This window comes from Alosa sapidissima, chromosome 3 (genome assembly GCF_018492685.1).
Source record: "Alosa sapidissima isolate fAloSap1 chromosome 3, fAloSap1.pri, whole genome shotgun sequence".
NCBI lineage: Eukaryota > Metazoa > Chordata > Actinopteri > Clupeiformes > Clupeidae > Alosa > Alosa sapidissima.
In genome coordinates, this window is record NC_055959.1 from 16623871 (window position 1) to 16641848 (window position 17978).

The window sequence follows — 17978 nt, forward strand, 5'->3', positions numbered from 1 at the left end:
TTGTGTCACTTATTCTACTCATAGTTGATATTAGAATACTGAAAATAGAGAAAATAACCAACCTTTGTACAACCTCTAAGGTGCATGCTGCATCCTCTTGGTACTGCATGTTCAGCGCGTACTGTAGTAGGTTGCGAAGTGTTGAAAAAGCTGCAGCAAACAACATCCATTTTCTAGATGTCACCAGTGATTGGCCTGAAAAAGAAACACTATGTCCAAATCTACAGTACTTTAACTCAAAGTTAAAACTCAAACTACTCTATACAAGCAATTCCAATTCATTTTTTGTGCCTTTCTACTGACACTAGTAAAATGACGCTAGGCGTTGTGGACTTCAGCAGCCAATGAGAATTTGGAATGCCTCTGATAGTCTGCTGAGAAGGTCGATCCCTGTTAGGGTCTCAAAATGAGCGCAGAGCCATCGCGTTTCAAACAGTAAGGGCCACTCCTCACTGATCGTGGACACTTCTGGAGGCGGGCTAGAATTGATGAAGTCACACTGCTTCCAATATGTGAGGGCCATGAGCTCATCCACACGTCCTGTATCAACTCTTTCTTGGCCCTTCAGTGGTGAAAAGATTAATTAACATTTGCCTCTTGACTTCTAGGGAATCTGGGGTTTCACCCTCTGGAAGGTATTTAGGCTGCCAATTTACGCAACCATAACTATCCTGCTGGTTGAAGCTGTTTCTTGGAAAGGTGCTTTCAGCGTCTTTTCTTTTTGGTCGTCGAACTTTTGAGAGGGTGTTGTTCCGGTTTAGGTGTTCAACACGTGTTTTTATTTGATTGAGTAGGGAGATGTAGCCACAACCTAACACATCTCCATCATCTGTAACATCCCCAAATGTTTTGGGGTACTGAGCGACAACATCCCTGGCTATCTCAGCACACTGTGACCTACTTGGGTTTATGCAGTGACATCTAATTGCATCAACAGTTATTCTTAACATCTTCAGTCTGTCAGACTGGGCTGCCCGTAGTCCTCTGTCCATGGACTGCCTGAGTCCAAAAGGCATTTTTTCCCAAGGGATTTGGAAGTCCTTGAGCCACTGAGATGACGGGAGAGTGTAGGGAGAAGACATGGTAGTGTCACCAGAGAGAGATGATGTTGCCGTCAGTGTTGCAGGGAGTGTAGTGTACAGTAGCTGTACTACTGGACTGGGATGTGGTACAATCTGTGGAGAGAAAAACAAGTTTAAGAATTGGAAGTAATGTTAGAGGATGTTGCATACATGTGTATCTGGAGTGTGTTTCTGGTGTGAATGTACGTGAACGAAGACAGATTCACACTTCTCCACCATCAGATAAACTCTGTTCTGATTAAGCAAAATTAGCAGAATTTTGCCAAACAGGATGCCATCATCATCATGTAAAAACTGCCACAACTAGGCCCTTACTGTATTTGATGCTTTTGTAGACAACAGAAGATATCTCTGTTGTCTCTTTTTTGAGGATTAATACCCTTTCAAATGCTTCCTGAATCAAAGGACAGTAAAGTTTATCCTCAAACCTGGTCGCTTGACCAACCACCTGAACATCCGGAGAAAACAGCTGCCCTGTGCCAAGATACGACTGCAATAACTGATGCCTTTCAGCCAAAGAGCTGCACAAGTTTTTAAAATTGTGCAGCATCCTTGCACATCTTTTAAAATAGCAGTGTTTAACCAAAATGGAGAGTGAGGTCTGAGTAGTGCAACAAATAGTGATGCTTAGCTTTTAGCGGGCAGTCAGGGAACAAATTGTGTCTAATGTGAATTTATTCTTCAGTTAATACCTTTAGGTGTGCAATTTGGTCATGGCTAATTTTTGCTGCACAAATCAGCTCAACAATTTCTCTTAACTTTAAGCACAATTGCCACACTTCACTGTCTATTGGATTCTTAATTCGATCTCCAACGTGAAGAGGCAAGCAAGCGTACAAGGCACCAGTTTTGGGCTGCATGCCCCCCCAGCTTCTCTTTTTCCTCTTTCACCACACATGGCCTGTTGCTTGCATCATTCCCAGCATGATAAAAATTGTAAAATGGACCTCTTCAACTGGCGATATGTAAAGTAAACACTTCTGTAAAATATAGCTGCAAGCAGCAATGAGGGGGCCAAGCAGTGAGATCAGCAGGCCAGATTTGCCATGTAAGTCAATGCCGTTGCATCAGACATATAGCCTTAAGCAGTCACAGCAAGTTCCATGCCATACAACCCAAGATTGGCTGAGTTACAAGGTCAAGTTTCACATCAAAACATAACTGATTTTGTGGGGCTGAACCAGGGCTGAGTGTCGCCGCCCCCTCCCCCAGCCAGCCCACCGCCGCAACCGCCCCTGCCCATCCCACCCCGTCCCACCCTTGCACGCACACATTAGAATGAACTAGATGGAACTTGCTGTCATCAGTTTCACATCAAAAATAAAAGATTGACTGAGATATGATCACACTTGCTGTGATTTAAACACAGAGGTCAAAAATTGACGTCATAGGGTGTGTTGAACTCGGCTTGTCCCAAGGATTCCAATGATACCTCATTTTGCCATTCGGGTCAACAGGTCAAAAGTTACGTCCGTGAACACAAGTCCAACTTTGGCCTGTTGGTGGCGCTAGAGCGCTTGAGGTGCCGGCATGAAACTTGGTGAAATGAATTATTGGACTGTCCCCAATTAGTGTGCAAAATTGTATAACTTTTTACCAGACGGTTCTATGGGCTGCCATTGACTTCCATTGCAAAATAATGCGCATCAGCAACTATTGGCCAAAATGCATTTTTGTCAATTACGGAGCCCCCTAGAGGTCAAATGTCACCAAATTTCTTGAGCGTCCTCCCGATGGGGTCTGAGGTACATGTACTAAATTTGGTTTTGATACATGAAAGCGTTGCTGAGATATGAAATCACTTCCTGTTTGGCGGCTTCGCCGCAAATTTCGATTGGCTGGTACAGGTCAATGCTTCTGTCAATTGTTCCAGAAAGCAATGCACTCATCAGGCATGGTCTGTAGATGGTCTCTGCCAATTTTGGTGAGGATCCGCTGAAATTTGTGACCTGCAAAAACGTGTACGTGTTTTTGATTAAATCCAATATGGCGGCCGAATCAATTACAATGACATCAAAAGTCGGCTTGGGTCGGCCTAAGGACCTCCAACAGTATTACCAGACACCACTAGTGCGTTTTAATTCTAAGCACAACAGCAGCTACAGGCCAAAAGGCATGTTTCTTAATTACAGCGCCCCCTAGAGGTCAAAGGTCACCAGATTTCTTGAGCGTCCCCCTGATTGGGTCCTGAGTCCATGTACTAAGTTTGGTTATGATAGATGAATGGGTTGCTGAGATATGAGCTCACTTCCTGTTTGGCGGCTTCGCCGCATATTTCGATTGGCTGTTACAGTCAAACGGTTTGAGTTCCGAAGACGAAAAGGGATAACTTTTGTGCGGCTTGGTCTGAAGATCATGTGTGTCAAGTTTGGTGACGATCGGACAAAATTTGTGACCTGTGAAGTTTTAGTTTCACTTTCACTAAAATCCAATATGGCGGAAAATCCATCATGGCGGAAAATGACGTCATAGGGTGCGTTGAACTCGGCTTGGTCCAAGGATTCCAACGATACCTGATTTATGACAATCGGGTCAACAGGTCAGAAGTTACGTGCGTGAACGCAAGTCCAAATTTGGCCTGTTGGTGGCGCTAGAGCGCTCAAGGTGCCGGTATGAAACTTGGTGAAATTAATTATGAGCCTGTCCCCTATCAGTGTGCCAAATTTCACAACTTTTCACCAGACGGTTCTATGGGCTGCCATAGACTTCAATGGCAGAGGAATAATAATAAATATAACCGCAAGCGGTGATTTACGGGGTCCGAGCAAAACGAACATGAGGTAGCATAGCTTTTTAGTTTTACATACGCTTTGATTGTTTGGGCCCAATTGTTCAAAAGAAACGTGATTGGATTTCGGTTATCGGATTTCAGTTACCGGATTTCGGCTATCGGATTGGATCAAATCTTGAAAATGGCTTGTTCAAAGGGAAACAAGGATCCTGAAATTGGATTAGATCACATAATCTATTCTTGGTTTTGATCTGGATAAAACCTTCACTTTGTGTTGTTCAAAACTTTTGAGTTGGATTGGAATAAATTTGATGCATAAAATTAGGATTACCCTGTGCTGTAACGTTATAGTGTGCTAACCTCCACAACCTAATAGTATTCTAACAATACCCTATTCTAGTGTGCTAACCTCCACAACCCAACAGTATTCTAACAGTAGTATTCTAGTGCGCTAATCTCCACAACTCAATAGTATTCTAACAATACTCTATTCTACAGGACTATGCATTTGTCATGGATAAGATGAAGCGTCTGTTAATGGAAGGCAGTGTTTCCCACAGAATGGAATTGTATTTGTGGTGGTAGGTGAAGGGGGGTGGGGGTGGGTTCTGTGTTGGAGTCAATAAGATGAACAACCTATAATTATGCAGTTATACTTGCCTTGCACGACAAGTCCTGTCAAGTAGCTGTAACGTTATAGTGTGCTAACCTCCACAACCCAACAGTATTCTTAACAGTATTCTATTCTAGTATGCTAACCTCCACAACCCAGCTGAAGGAACTGTAGGGGGCGATGTGGGTCGAGGTAGAGTGAGTGTGTGGCGAGCAGGCAGAGCCTCGGTCAGAAGGCTCAATGGTATGAAGTGATGACACGGAGATGGCAGGTTTCGGTGCAACACAAGTGAACTTTATTTGAGTTTCAATTAATCTGTTCTTTTGTTCTTTACTTGTATGTGTGCTGCATCAAAGAGGAAACAAACAGAAAATGGAGTAATCAGTGAAATGGGGTAAATCAGTACAGATCCCAACTCCCAAACAAACCAATTGACATTTGAACAATAAACTGAAATCATATGGCTATATAAGGTACAACTAAACAATACTTGACATCCCAAGTCAACCAACATCACCTAATCATCTCTCACATGGGACTCCAACACACCAAACCAACAAACAAAGACCTTAACTATACACATGATGGCAGAGCTACTCTACAAACTGATAAACATCACAAAAGTCATAGTGAGGGTCATTAAAGTGATGACTTATGTTAACTCAAAGACGCACACAAAGCAGGACACACTGGAGTGCTGAGTTGAGATGAACAAAAGAGTGAACGGAGGGCGAGCAAACAATTTATCCTGGTCTGAGCCCCTGCTCCGGAGCTACAGGGTTTCCCAGCAGGTAAACTGGGTGTGGTTTGGTGACAGAGCCAAACAATCCAGCAATTTCTCCACAGCACCTCCTTACACTGACAGACTTTGGAAAGATTTGCAAAGATTTGGAAAAGATTTTTGAAAGACTACAGTCTCAGACCCTCTCACATCTAAAGACAAGTAGTAGAGTTTTAAGTCACAGACTATGATTTTGCAATGACTAGGGATCTTGCAGGGTCACTATTTACAAGACTGCAACACGATTCCTTTAAATTATTACCCATCATGCAATAGATAAACAGGAACTGAAAATTATAGCCTACTAAACTCAAAGTCGTATTTTCGTGTTTCTGCAGCATTGTTTCATGCGTGACATCCTTAACCGATACAGAGTTGTTCTGTCAAGTGGAAGAGCCGACTAAATATGTATAAGAAATGACAAATATTATAAGAATAACAAATAATTATAGGCTACAGCTGTGTCGGAGTCAATAAGAAAAACAGCCTATAATTATACAGTTACACTACAAGTCCATATTGACAAGTAGCTGTAATGTAATAGTGTGTTAACCTCCACAACCCAACAGCATTCTATTGTAGTATGCTAACATCCACAACCCAACAGTATTCTAACACTAATTAATTCTGGGGCAATAAGACATTTGTAGAGAAGAATACTAATGGATGAAATATAAATATGATAGACTTTATGATGAAGGAAAAATAGTAAACAAAGAAGTTCCCCTGAATGTCATAGAGTGTCTCGGCATTGTGATTCTTGACAACTGATGAGTGTGAATGTTGATTGGCTGATGTCATTCAGGTGCTGTTCAATGGTGTGAATCTTCAATAACCAATAGCATGTGCAGCTTGATCCTGAAGTTCTAATGGGGATTCGAACACTCAACCTAAGAAACACCAGTACAAGGCATTATCCCACTGAGCCACTAACAATCATACACATTGGGCAGTCACATTCAAATGGTGAAAATGTGTGTTGGTAAACACACAAGAAAAACTCCAAGCATACATTTGACAATAAAATGAAGGGCTTTCCTAAAAGAGTACACCTGAAATCTTTTTGAAATTCTGGGGCAATTAGACATTTGTAGAGAAGAACACTAATGGATGAAATATAAATATGATAGACTTAATGATGAAGGAAAAATAGTGAACAAAGAAGTTCCCCTAAATGTCAGAGTGTCTCGGCATTCTGATTCTTGGCAACTAATGACTGTGTATGTTGATTGCCTGATTTCATTCAGGTGCTGTTCAATGGTGTGAATCTTCAATAACCAATAGTATTCGAGCTAGAGCCTAAAGCACTACCAGGGATTCGAACTCTCAACCTAACAAACATCAGCACTAGGCATTATCCCACTGAGCCACTGACAATCCTACATATTTGGCAGTCACATTCACATGGTGAAAAGGTGTGTTGGCAAACACACAACATCAAGAAAATTCCTAGCATACATTTGACAATAGAATTAAGGGCTTTATAAAAAAGAGTACAGATCTGAAAATGTGCACTGTTAATGGTATCCACATAATGATGGTTGTATGGTTGTTCACCAAGGAAAAGAAATTACTCATATAGGAATATAGGTGATATAGGAGAAATGGGCTGAGTGGTCGAACTTTATTGGTCTATATCTCTGAAATGGAAAAACATATCCAAATTATTTTGATAACTTTTGTGAGGCTTTGTCTAAACATTGTCTGTGAGAATTTTGGTGAAGATTTGATAATTTTTGAAGTATGTGAAACTTTTTATGATGTTTGGCTTTTCTCTGAAATTGTGGCAAAAGTAAACATTTTTAGAGCATAAGACCAGGGTGAAAAAGATGCATCTGAATGTAGAGATTAATATCATGAAAGAATTTTGAGTCTAGGTCAATCTGGTAAGGAGAAATAAGCATTTTTGACAAGAGCGCCACCTTTGGGTGCAGTACCCCAAATTTTGGGTTATGGGTAGTGGGGGGTACTGGTAACAATACTTGAAAATGTTTAGTTTCTAGGACTTACGGTTTATAGGAATATAGGTGATCTAGGAAAAATGGCCTAAGTGGTCTAACTTTATTAGCCTATATCTCTGAAATGGAACAAAATATCAAAATTCTGATCCATAACTTTTGTGAGGCTTGGTCTAAACATTGTCTGTGAGAATTTTGGTGAAGATTTGATTATTTTTGAAGAGTGTGAAACTTTTTATAATGTTTGGCTTTTCCATGAAATTGTGTCAAAAATAAACATTTTTAGACCATAAGACCAGGACCAAAAAGATGCATCTGAGTTTAGAGATTAATATTATGAAAGAATTTTGAGTCTAGGTCAATCTGGTAAGGAGAAATTAGCATAATTAACTTTTTTTTCCAACAGCGCCACCTTTGGGTGCAGTACCCCAAATTTTGGGTTATGGGCAGAGGGGGGTACTGGTAACCATAGACATAATATACATAGACGCCGCATCGACCGCTGCTCCCTACTAGCGCTGACGAGATTTGGAGCCGCCATCTTGGACCGGTCATCCACTCCACTCAGTGTAATCTGTTTGGCCGGTGCAATGAGCTGTCAGCACACTTAATTAATCATATCTCACTGAATACCGAACAGATTTTCACGCGGTTTTTTTTGCTGCAAAGGTCATACATGTAGCTATGATACAGGCCACATTGTTCGAAAATACAAAATACAACCAATAGTACGGTAATGTTAAATCTTACTTGTGAAAAGTAAATCCCCCGAGTATGGTCCGCCGATTTGAGCAGGAACATGCTGCACAGTGCTGTCATCTTGTGTTTTCTGCTGCAACGCAATGAGGAGTATGACCGGTCCAAGATGGCGGCCGCATTTCTTGTTTCCAGCAGCCAATGCGGCGTCTATGTATATTATGTCTATGCTGGTAACCATACCTGAAAATTTGAAGAGTTTTGGAGTTACGGTTTAGGCAGCAGTATGACTTTTACAGAATTTTGGCCAAAAATGAACGGTACAGAAACAATAGGGGTCCTGCAGCTACGCTGCTCGGACCCCTAATAAGAAAACTAACAATAACAATGGGTGCCTTCGCAGCTTCGCTGCTTGGCCCCCAAATATAGCTGCAAGCAGCAATGAGGGGGCCAAGCAGTGAGATCAGCAGGCCAGATTAACCATGTAAATCAATGCCGTTGCATCAGACATATAGCCTTAAGCAGTCACAGCAAGTTCCATGCCATACAACCCAAGATTGGCTGAGTTACAAGGTCAAGTTTCACATCAAAACATAACTGATTTTGTGGGGCTGAACCAGGGCTGAGTGTCGCCACCCCCCCTCCCCCAGCCAGCCCACCGCCGCAACCGCCCCTGCCCATCCCACCCCGTCCCACCCTTGCACGCACACATTAGAATGAACTAGATGGAACTTGCTGTCATCAGTTTCACATCAAAAATAAAAGATTGACTGAGATATGATCACACTTGCTGTGATTTAAACACAGAGGTCAAAAATTGACGTCATAGGGTGTGTTGAACTCGGCTTGGCCCAAGGATTCCAATGATACCTCATTTTGCCATTCGGGTCAACAGGTCAAAAGTTACGTCCGTGAACACAAGTCCAACTTTGGCCTGTTGGTGGCGCTAGAGCGCTTGAGGTGCCGGCATGAAACTTGGTGAAATGAATTATTGGACTGTCCCCAATTAGTGTGCCAAATTGTATAACTTTTTACCAGACGGTTCTATGGGCTGCCATTGACTTCCATTGCAAAATAATGCGCATCAGCAACTACTGGCCAAAATGCATTTTTGTCAATTACGGAGCCTCCTAGAGGTCAAATGTCACCAAATTTCTTGAGCGTCCTCCCGATGTGGTCTGAGGTACATGTACTAAGTTTGGTTTTGATACATGAAAGCGTTGCTGAGATATGAAATCACTTCCTGTTTGGCGGCTTCGCCGCAAATTTCGATTGGCTGGTACAGGTCAATGCTTCTGTCAATTGTTCCAGAAAGCAATGCACTCATCAGGCATGGTCTGAAGATGGTCTCTACCAATTTTGGTGAAGAACAGATGGAATTTGTGACCTGCGAAAACTTGTACGTGTTTTTGATTAAATTCAATATGGCGGCCGAATAAAATACGATGACATCACAAGTTGGCTTGGGTCGGCCTAAGGACCTTCAACAGTAGTACCAGACACCACTAGTGGGTTTCAATTCTAAGCACAACTGCTGCTACAGGCCAAAAGGCATGTTTCTTAATTACAGCGCCCCCTAGAGGTCAAAGGTCACCAAATTTCTTGAGCGTCCCCCTGATTGGGTCCTGAGTCCATGGAATAAGTTTGGTTATGATAGATCAATGGGTTGCTGAGATATGAGCTCACTTCCTGTTTGGCGGCTTCGCCGCAAATTTCGATTGGCTGTTACGCGCGAACGGTTTTAGTTCCGAAGACAAAAAGCAATGCATTAATGAGGCATGGTCTGTAGATGATATCTATGAAGTTTGGTGTCGATCGGACAAAATGTGTGACCTCTGATACGTTTTAAGTGATTTTGATGAAATTCAAAATGGCGGAAAATCCATCATGGCGGAAAATGACGTCATAGGGTGCGTTGAACTCGGCTTGGTCCAAGGATTCCAACGTTACCTCATTTTTCAAAATCGGATCAACAGGTCAAAAGTTACGTGCGTGAACGCACGTCCAACTTTGGCCTGTTGGTGGCGCTAGAGCTCTCGTTGTGCGGACTTGAAACTTGGTGAAATTAATCATGGGGCATTGCCTAATTAGTGTGCCAAATTTCACAACTTTTCACCAGACGGTTCTATGGGCTGCCATAGACTTCAATGGCAGAGGAAAGATGTGTAATAAATATAGCTGCAAGCAGCAATGAGGGGGCCAAGCAGAATAGGCTGGAGTAGCTACGGCGACAAGATAGAACTCAGCAGACACCCGCGATCAACAGGGCTGAAACAGGGCTGAGTATTGCCACGCCTCCGCCAACCAGCCCCCCCCACCTAATCACCCCAGCCCGTCCCACCCCGTCCTGCCATGCCCTTGCACGCACGCATTAGAATTAACTGGATGGAACATGATGTCATCAGTTTCACATCAAAAAATAAAAGATTGATAAAACACATCAGCAACTACACATCAAAATGCAATATTGCTAATTGCAGCACCTCCTACAGGTCAAAGGTCACCAAATTTTTTGAGCGTCCTCCTAATGGGGTCATGAATCCATATAGTAAGTTTGGTTATGATACATGGCAGGGTTGTTGAGATATGAGCTCACTTCCTGTTTGGCGGCTTCGCCACCAATTTTGATTGACTGTTACAAGCGAATGCTTTTGCCAATTGTTCCAAAAAGCAATATATTGATAGATTATGGTCTGAAGATGGTCTCTGCCAATTTTGGTGAGAATCCGCTGAAATTTGTGACCTGTGAAAACTTGTACGTGTTTTTGATTAAATCCAATATGGCGGCCGAATCAATTACTATGACACCACAAATTCGCTTGGGTCGGCCTAAGGACCTCCAACAGTATTACCAGACACCACTAGTGCATTTTAATTCCAAACACAACAGCAGCTACAGGCCAAAAGGCATGTTTCTTAATTACACCGCCCCCTAGAGGTCAAAGGTCACCAGATTTATTAAGTGTCCCCCTGATTGGGTCCTGAGTCTATGCACCCAGTTTGGCTTTGATACATGCAAGGGTTGCTGAGATATGAGCTCACTTCCTGTTTGGCGGCTTCGCCGCAAATTTCGATTGGCTGTTACAGCCGAATGCTTCTGTCAATTGTTCCAGAAAGCAATGCACTGATAAGGCATGGTCTGAAGATGATCTCTGCCAATTTTGGTGAGGATCCACTGAAATTTGTGACCTGCGAAAATTTTTACGTGTTTTTGATTAAATCCAATATGGCGGCCGAATCAATTACGATGACATCACAAATTGGCTTGGGACGGCCTAAGGACCTCCAACAGTATTACCAGACACCAGTAGTGCGTTTTAATTCTAAGCACAACAGCAGCTACAGGCCAAAAGGCCTGTTTCTCAATTACAGCGCCCCCTAGAGGTCAAAGGTCACCAGATTTCTTGAGCGTCCCCCTGATTGGGTCCTGAGTCCATGTACTAAGTTTGGTTATGATAGATGAATGGGTTGCTGAGATATGAGCTCACTTCCTGTTTGGCGGCTTCGCCGCAAACTTCGATTGGCTGTAACGCGCGAGCGGTTTTAGTTCTGAATACAAAAAGCAATACATTAATGGGGCATGGACTGTAGATGATATCTGTGAAGTTTGGTGTCGATTGGACCAAATTTGTGACCTGTGAAGACTTATTAGTGTTTTTGATGAAATCCAATATGGCGGAAAATCCATCATGGCGGAAATTGACGTCATAGGCTGCGTTGAACTCGGCTTGGTCCAAGGATTCCAACGATACCTCATTTTTGACAATCGGCCATACGGGTCAAAAGTTACGTGCGTGAACGCAAGTCCAACTTTGGCCTGTTGGTGGCGCTAGAGTGCTTGAGGTGCCATCATGAAACTTGGTGACATTAATCATGGGACTGTCCCTAATCAGTGTGCCAAATTTCACAACTTTTCACCAGACGGTTCTATGGGCTGCCATTGACTTTAATGGCGGAATAATAATAATAAATATAGCTGCAAGCAGCAATGAGGGGGCCAAGCAGTGAGATCAGCAGGCCAGATTTGCCATGTAAGTCAATGCCGTTGCATCAGACATATAGCCTTAAGCAGTCACAGCAAGTTCCATGCCATACAACCCAACCAAGATTGGCTGAGTTACAAGGTCAAGTTTCACATCAAAACATAACTGATTTTGTGGGGCTGAACCAGGGCTGAGTGTCGCCGCCCCCTCCCCCAGCCAGCCCACCGCCGCAACCGCCTCTGCCCATCCCACCCCGTCCCACCCTTGCACGCACACATTAGAATGAACTAGATGGAACTTGATGTCATTAGTTTCACATCAAAAATAAAAGATTGACTGAGATATGATCACACTTGCTGTGATTTAAACATAGAGGTCAAGAATTGACGTCATAGGGTGTGTTGAACTCGGCTTGGCCCAAGGATTCCAATGATACCTCATTTTGCCATTCGGGTCAACAGGTCAAAAGTTACGTCCGTGAACACAAGTCCAACTTTGGCCTGTTGGTGGCGCTAGAGCGCTTGAGGTGCCGGCATGAAACTTGGTGAAATGAATTATTGGACTGTCCCCAATTAGTGTGCAAAATTGTATAACTTTTTACCAGACGGTTCTATGGGCTGCCATTGACTTCCATTGCAAAATAATGCGCTTCAGCAACTACTGGCCAAAATGCATTTTTGTCAATTACGGAGCCCCCTAGAGGTCAAATGTCACCAAATTTCTCGAGCGTCCTCCCGATGTGGTCTGAGGTACATGTACTAAGTTTGGTTTTGATACATGAAAGCGTTGCTGAGATATGAAATCACTTCCTGTTTGGCGGCTTCGCCGCAAATTTCGATTGGCTGGTACAGGTCAATGCTTCTGTCAATTGTTCCAGAAAGCAATGCACTCATCAGGCATGGTCTGTAGATGGTCTCTGCCAATTTTGGTGAGGATCCGCTGAAATTTGTGACCTGCAAAAATGTGTACGTGTTTTTGATTAAATCCAATATGGCGGCCGAATCAATTACGATGACATCACAAGTCGTCTTGGGTCGGCCTAAGGACCTCCAACAGTATTACCAGACACCACTAGTGTGTTTTAATTCTAAGCACAACAGCAGCTACAGGCCAAAAGGCATGTTTCTTAATTACAGCGCCCCCTAGAGGTCAAAGGTCACCAGATTTCTTGAGCGTCCCCCTGATTGGGTCCTGAGTCCATGGACTAAGTTTGGTTATGATAGATGAATGTGTTGCTGAGATATGAGCTCACTTCCTGTTTGGCGGCTTCGCCGCAAATTTCGATTGGCTGTTATGCGCGAACGGTTTTAGTTCCGAAGACGAAAAAGAATAACTTTTGTGCGGCTTGGTCTGAAGAGCATGTGTGTCAAGTTTGGTGACGATCGGACAAAATTTGTGACCTGTGAAGTTTTAGTTTCACTTTCACTAAAATCCAATATGGCGGAAAATCCATCATGGCGGAAAATGACGTCATAGGGTGCGTTGAACTCGGCTTGGTCCAAGGATTCCAACGATACCTCATTTTTGACAATCGGGTCAACAGGTCAGAAGTTACGTGCGTGAACGCAAGTCCAACTTTGGCCTGTTGGTGGCGCTAGAGCGCTCAAGGTGCCGGTATGAAACTTGGTGAAATTAATTATGGGACTATCCCTAATCAGTGTGCCAAATTTCACAACTTTTCACCAGACGGTTCTATGGGCTGCCATTGACTTCAATGGCGGAATAATAATAATAATAAATATAGCTGCAAGCAGCAATGAGGGGGCCAAGCAGTGAGATCAGCAGGCCAGATTTGCCATGTAAGTCAATGCCGTTGCATCAGACATATAACCTTAAGCAGTCACAGCAAGTTCCATGCCATACAACCCAAGATTGGCTGAGTTACAAGGTCAAGTTTCACATCAAAACATAACTGATTTTGTGGGGCTGAACCAGGGCTGAGTGTCGCCGCCCCCTCCCCCAGCCAGCCCACCGCCGCAACCACCCCTGCCCATCCCACCCCGTCCCACCCTTGCACGCACACATTAGAATGAACTAGATGGAACTTGCTGTCATCAGTTTCACATCAAAAATAAAAGATTGACTGAGATATGATCACACTTGCTGTGATTTAAACACAGAGGTCAAAAATTGACGTCATAGGGTGTGTTGAACTCGGCTTGGCCCAAGGATTCCAATGATACCTCATTTTGCCATTCGAGTCAACAGGTCAAAAGTTACGTCCGTGAACACAAGTCCAACTTTGGCCTATTGGTGGCGCTAGAGCGCTTGAGGTGGCGGCATGAAACTTGGTGAAATGAATTATTGGACTGTCCCCAATTAGTGTGCCAAATTGTATAACTTTTTACCAGACGGTTCTATGGGCTGCCATTGACTTCCATTGCAAAATAATGCGCATCAGCAACTACTGGCCAAAATGCATTTTTGTCAATTACGGAGCCCCCTAGAGGTCAAATGTCACCAAATTTCTTGAGCGTCCTCCCGATGTGGTCTCAGGTACATGTACTAAGTTTGGTTTTGATACATGAAAGCGTTGCTGAGATATGACATCACTTCCTGTTTGGCGGCTTCTCCGCAAATTTTGATTGGCTGGTACAGGCCAAAGCTTCTGTAAATTGTTCCAGAAAGCAATGCACTCATCAAGCATGGTCTGAAGATGGTCTCTGCCAATTTTGGTGAGGAACAGATGAAATTTGTGACCTGCCAAAACTTTTTTGTGTTTTTGATTTAATCCAATATGGCGGCCGAATCAATTACGATGACATCACAAGTTGGCTTGGGTCGGCCTAAGGACCTCCAACAATAGTAGCAGACACCACTAGTGGGTTTCAATTCTAAGCACAACTGCTGCTACAGGCCAAAAGGCATGTTTCTTAATTACAGCGCCCCCTAGAGGTCAAAGGTCACCAAATTTCTTGAGCGTCCCCCTGATTGGGTCCTGAGTCCATGGACTAAGTTTGGTTATGATAGATCAATGGGTTGCTGAGATATGAGCTCACTTCCTGTTTGGCGGCTTCGCCGCAAATTTCGATTGGCTGTTACGCGCGAACGGTTTTAGTTCCGAAGACAAAAAGCAATGCATTAATGAGGCATGGTCTGTAGATGATATCTTTTAAGTTTGGTGTCGATCGGACAAAATTTGTGACCTCTGATACGTTTTAAGAGATTTTGATTAAATCCAAAATGGCGGAAAATCCATCATGGCGGAAAATGACGTCATAGGGTGCGTTGAACTCGGCTTGGTCCAAGGATTCCAACGATACCTCATTTTTGACAATCGGGCAAACGGGTCAAAAGTTACTTGCGTGAATGCACGTCCAACTTTGGCCTGTTGGTGGCGCTAGAGGGTTCGAGTTGCCGACAGGAAACTTGGTGAAATTAATCATTGGACTGTCCCCAATCAGTGTGCCAAATTTCACAACTTTTTACCAGACGGTTCTATGGGCTGCCATAGACTTCCATGGCGGAATAATAATAATAATAAGAAAACTAACAAACACAATGGTTGCCTCGCAGCTTCGCTGCTTGGCCCCCAAATATAGCTGCAAGCAGCAATGAGGGGGCCAAGCAGACAGTTCAGCAGTCCAGAAGTCCAGATTTGCCATGCAACTCAATGCCGTGGCATCAGGCATATAGCATTAAGCAGTCACAACAAGTTCCATGTCAAACAACCCAAGATTGGCTGAGTTACAAGGTCAAGTTTCACATCAAAAAATAACTGATTTTGTGTGGGTGAACCAGGGCTGAGTGTCGCCGCCCCCTCCCCCAGCCAGCCCACCGCCGCAACCGCCCCTGCCCGTCCCACCCCGCCCCACCCTTGCACGCACGCATTAGAATTAACTGGATGGAACTCGCTGTCATCAGTTTCACATCAAAAATAAAAGATTGACTGAGATATGATCACACTTGCTGTGATTTAAACATAGAGGTCAACAATTGACGTCATAGGGTGTGTTGAACTCGGCTTGGCCCAAGGATTCCAATGATACCTCATTTTGCCATTCGGGTCAACAGGTCAAAAGTTACGTCCGTAAACACAAGTCCAACTTTGCCCTGTTGGTGGCGCTAGAGCGCTTGAGGTGCCGGCATGAAACTTGGTGAAATGAATTATTGGACTGTCCCCAATTAGTGTGCAAAATTGTATAACTTTTTACCAGACGGTTCTATGGGCTGCCATTGACTTCCATTGCAAAATAATGCGCATCAGCAACTACTGGCCAAAATGCATTTTTGTCAATTACGGTGCCCCCTAGAGGTCAAATGTCACCAAATTTCTTGAGCGTCCTCCCGATGGGGTCTGAGGTACATGTACTAAATTTGGTTTTGATACATGAAAGCGTTGCTGAGATATGAAATCACTTCCTGTTTGGCGGCTTCGCCGCAAATTTCGATTGGCTGGTACAGGTCAATGCTTGTGTCAATTGTTCCAGAAAGCAATGCACTCATCAGGCATGGTCTGAAGATGGTCTCTACCAATTTTGGTAAAGAACAGATGAAATTTGTGACCTGCGAAAACTTGTACGTGTTTTTGATTAAATCCAATATGGCGGCCGAATCAATTACGATGACATCACAAGTTGGCTTGGGTCGGCCTAAGGACCTCCAACAGTATTAACAGACACCACTAGTGCATTTTCATTCTAAACACAACTGCAGCTACAGGCCAAAAGGCATGTTTCTTAATTACAGCGCCCCCTAGAGGTCAAAGGTCACCAGATTTCTTGAGCGTCCCCCTGATTGGGTCCTGAGTACATGTACTAAGTTTGGTTATGACAGATGAATGGGTTGCTGAGATATGAGCTCACTTCCTGTTTGGCGGCTTCGCCGCAAATTTCGATTGGATATTACGGGTGAACGGTCATAGTTCCGGAGACAAAACACCACAACTTTTGTGAGGCTTGGTCTGAAGATCATGTATGTCAAGTTTGGTGACGATCGGACAAAATTTGTGACCTGTGAAAAATTAGTTTCACTTTCACTTAAATCCAATATGGCGGAAAATCCATCATGGCGGAAAATGACGTCATTGGGTGCGTTGAACTCGGCTTGGTCCAAGGATTCCAACGGTACCTCATTTTTCAAAATCGGATCAACAGGTCAAAAGTTACGTGCGTGAATGCACGCCCAACTTTGGCCTGTTGGTGGCGCTAGAGCCCTCGAGGAGCCGACATGAAACTTGGTGAAATTAATCATGGGCCTGTCCCCAATCGGTGTGCCAAATTTCACAACTTTTTACCAGACGGTTCTATGGGCTGCCATAGACTCCCATGGCGGAAGAAAGATGTTAAATAATAATAATAAATATAGCTGCAAGCAGCAATGAGGGGGCCAAGCAGTGAGATCAGCAGGCCAGATTTGCCATGTAAGTCAATGCCGTTGCATCAGACATATAGCCTTAAGCAGTCACAGCAAGTTCCATGCCATACAACCCAAGATTGGCTGAGTTACAAGGTCAAGTTTCACATCAAAACATAACTGATTTTGTGGGGCTGAACCAGGGCTGAGTGTCGCCGCCCCCTCCCCCAGCCAGCCCACCGCCGCAACCGCCCCTGCCCATCCCACCCCGTCCCACCCTTGCACGCACACATTAGAATGAACTAGATGGAACTTGCTGTCATCAGTTTCACATCAAAAATAAAAGCTTGACTGAGATATGATCACACTTGCTGTGATTTAAACACAGAGGTCAAAAATTGACGTCATAGGGTGTGTGGGGGTGTGAACTCGACTTGGCCCAAGGATTCCAATGATACCTCATTTTGCCATTCGGGTCAACAGGTCAAAAGTTACGTCCGTGAACACAAGTCCAACTTTGGCCTGTTGGTGGCGCTAGAGCGCTTGAGGTGCCGGCATGAAACTTGGTGGAATGAATTATTGGACTGTCCCCAATTAGTGTGCAAAATTGTATAACTTTTTACCAGACGGTTCTATGGGCTGCCATTGACTTCCATTGCAAAATAATGCGCATCAGCAACTACTGGCCAAAATGCATTTTTGTCAATTACGGAGCCCCCTAGAGGTCAAATGTCACCAAATTTCTTGAGCGTCCTCCCGATGTGGTCTGAGGTACATGTACTAAGTTTGGTTTTGATCCATGAAAGCGTTGCTGAGATATGAAATCACTTCCTGTTTGG

The 17978-nt window shown here is 43.8% G+C and overlaps 1 protein-coding gene and 1 long non-coding RNA gene across 3 annotated transcripts in view; one reads left to right on the forward strand and one right to left on the reverse strand.

The window, feature by feature from the left end:
- Positions 1 to 17978, forward strand: part of LOC121705228 (adenosine receptor A1-like) — a 119178-nt gene that overhangs the window by 2106 nt on the left and 99094 nt on the right. The gene's annotated exons all lie outside the window — the stretch shown is intronic.
- LOC121705233 overlaps positions 1 to 17978 on the reverse strand; it is a 116228-nt gene that overhangs the window by 1837 nt on the left and 96413 nt on the right. For both annotated transcript variants that reach the window (XR_006030740.1, XR_006030739.1), the window contains one exon: positions 63 to 195. This is a non-coding gene — a long non-coding RNA (uncharacterized LOC121705233). The remainder of the gene's footprint in view (positions 1 to 62; positions 196 to 17978) is intronic.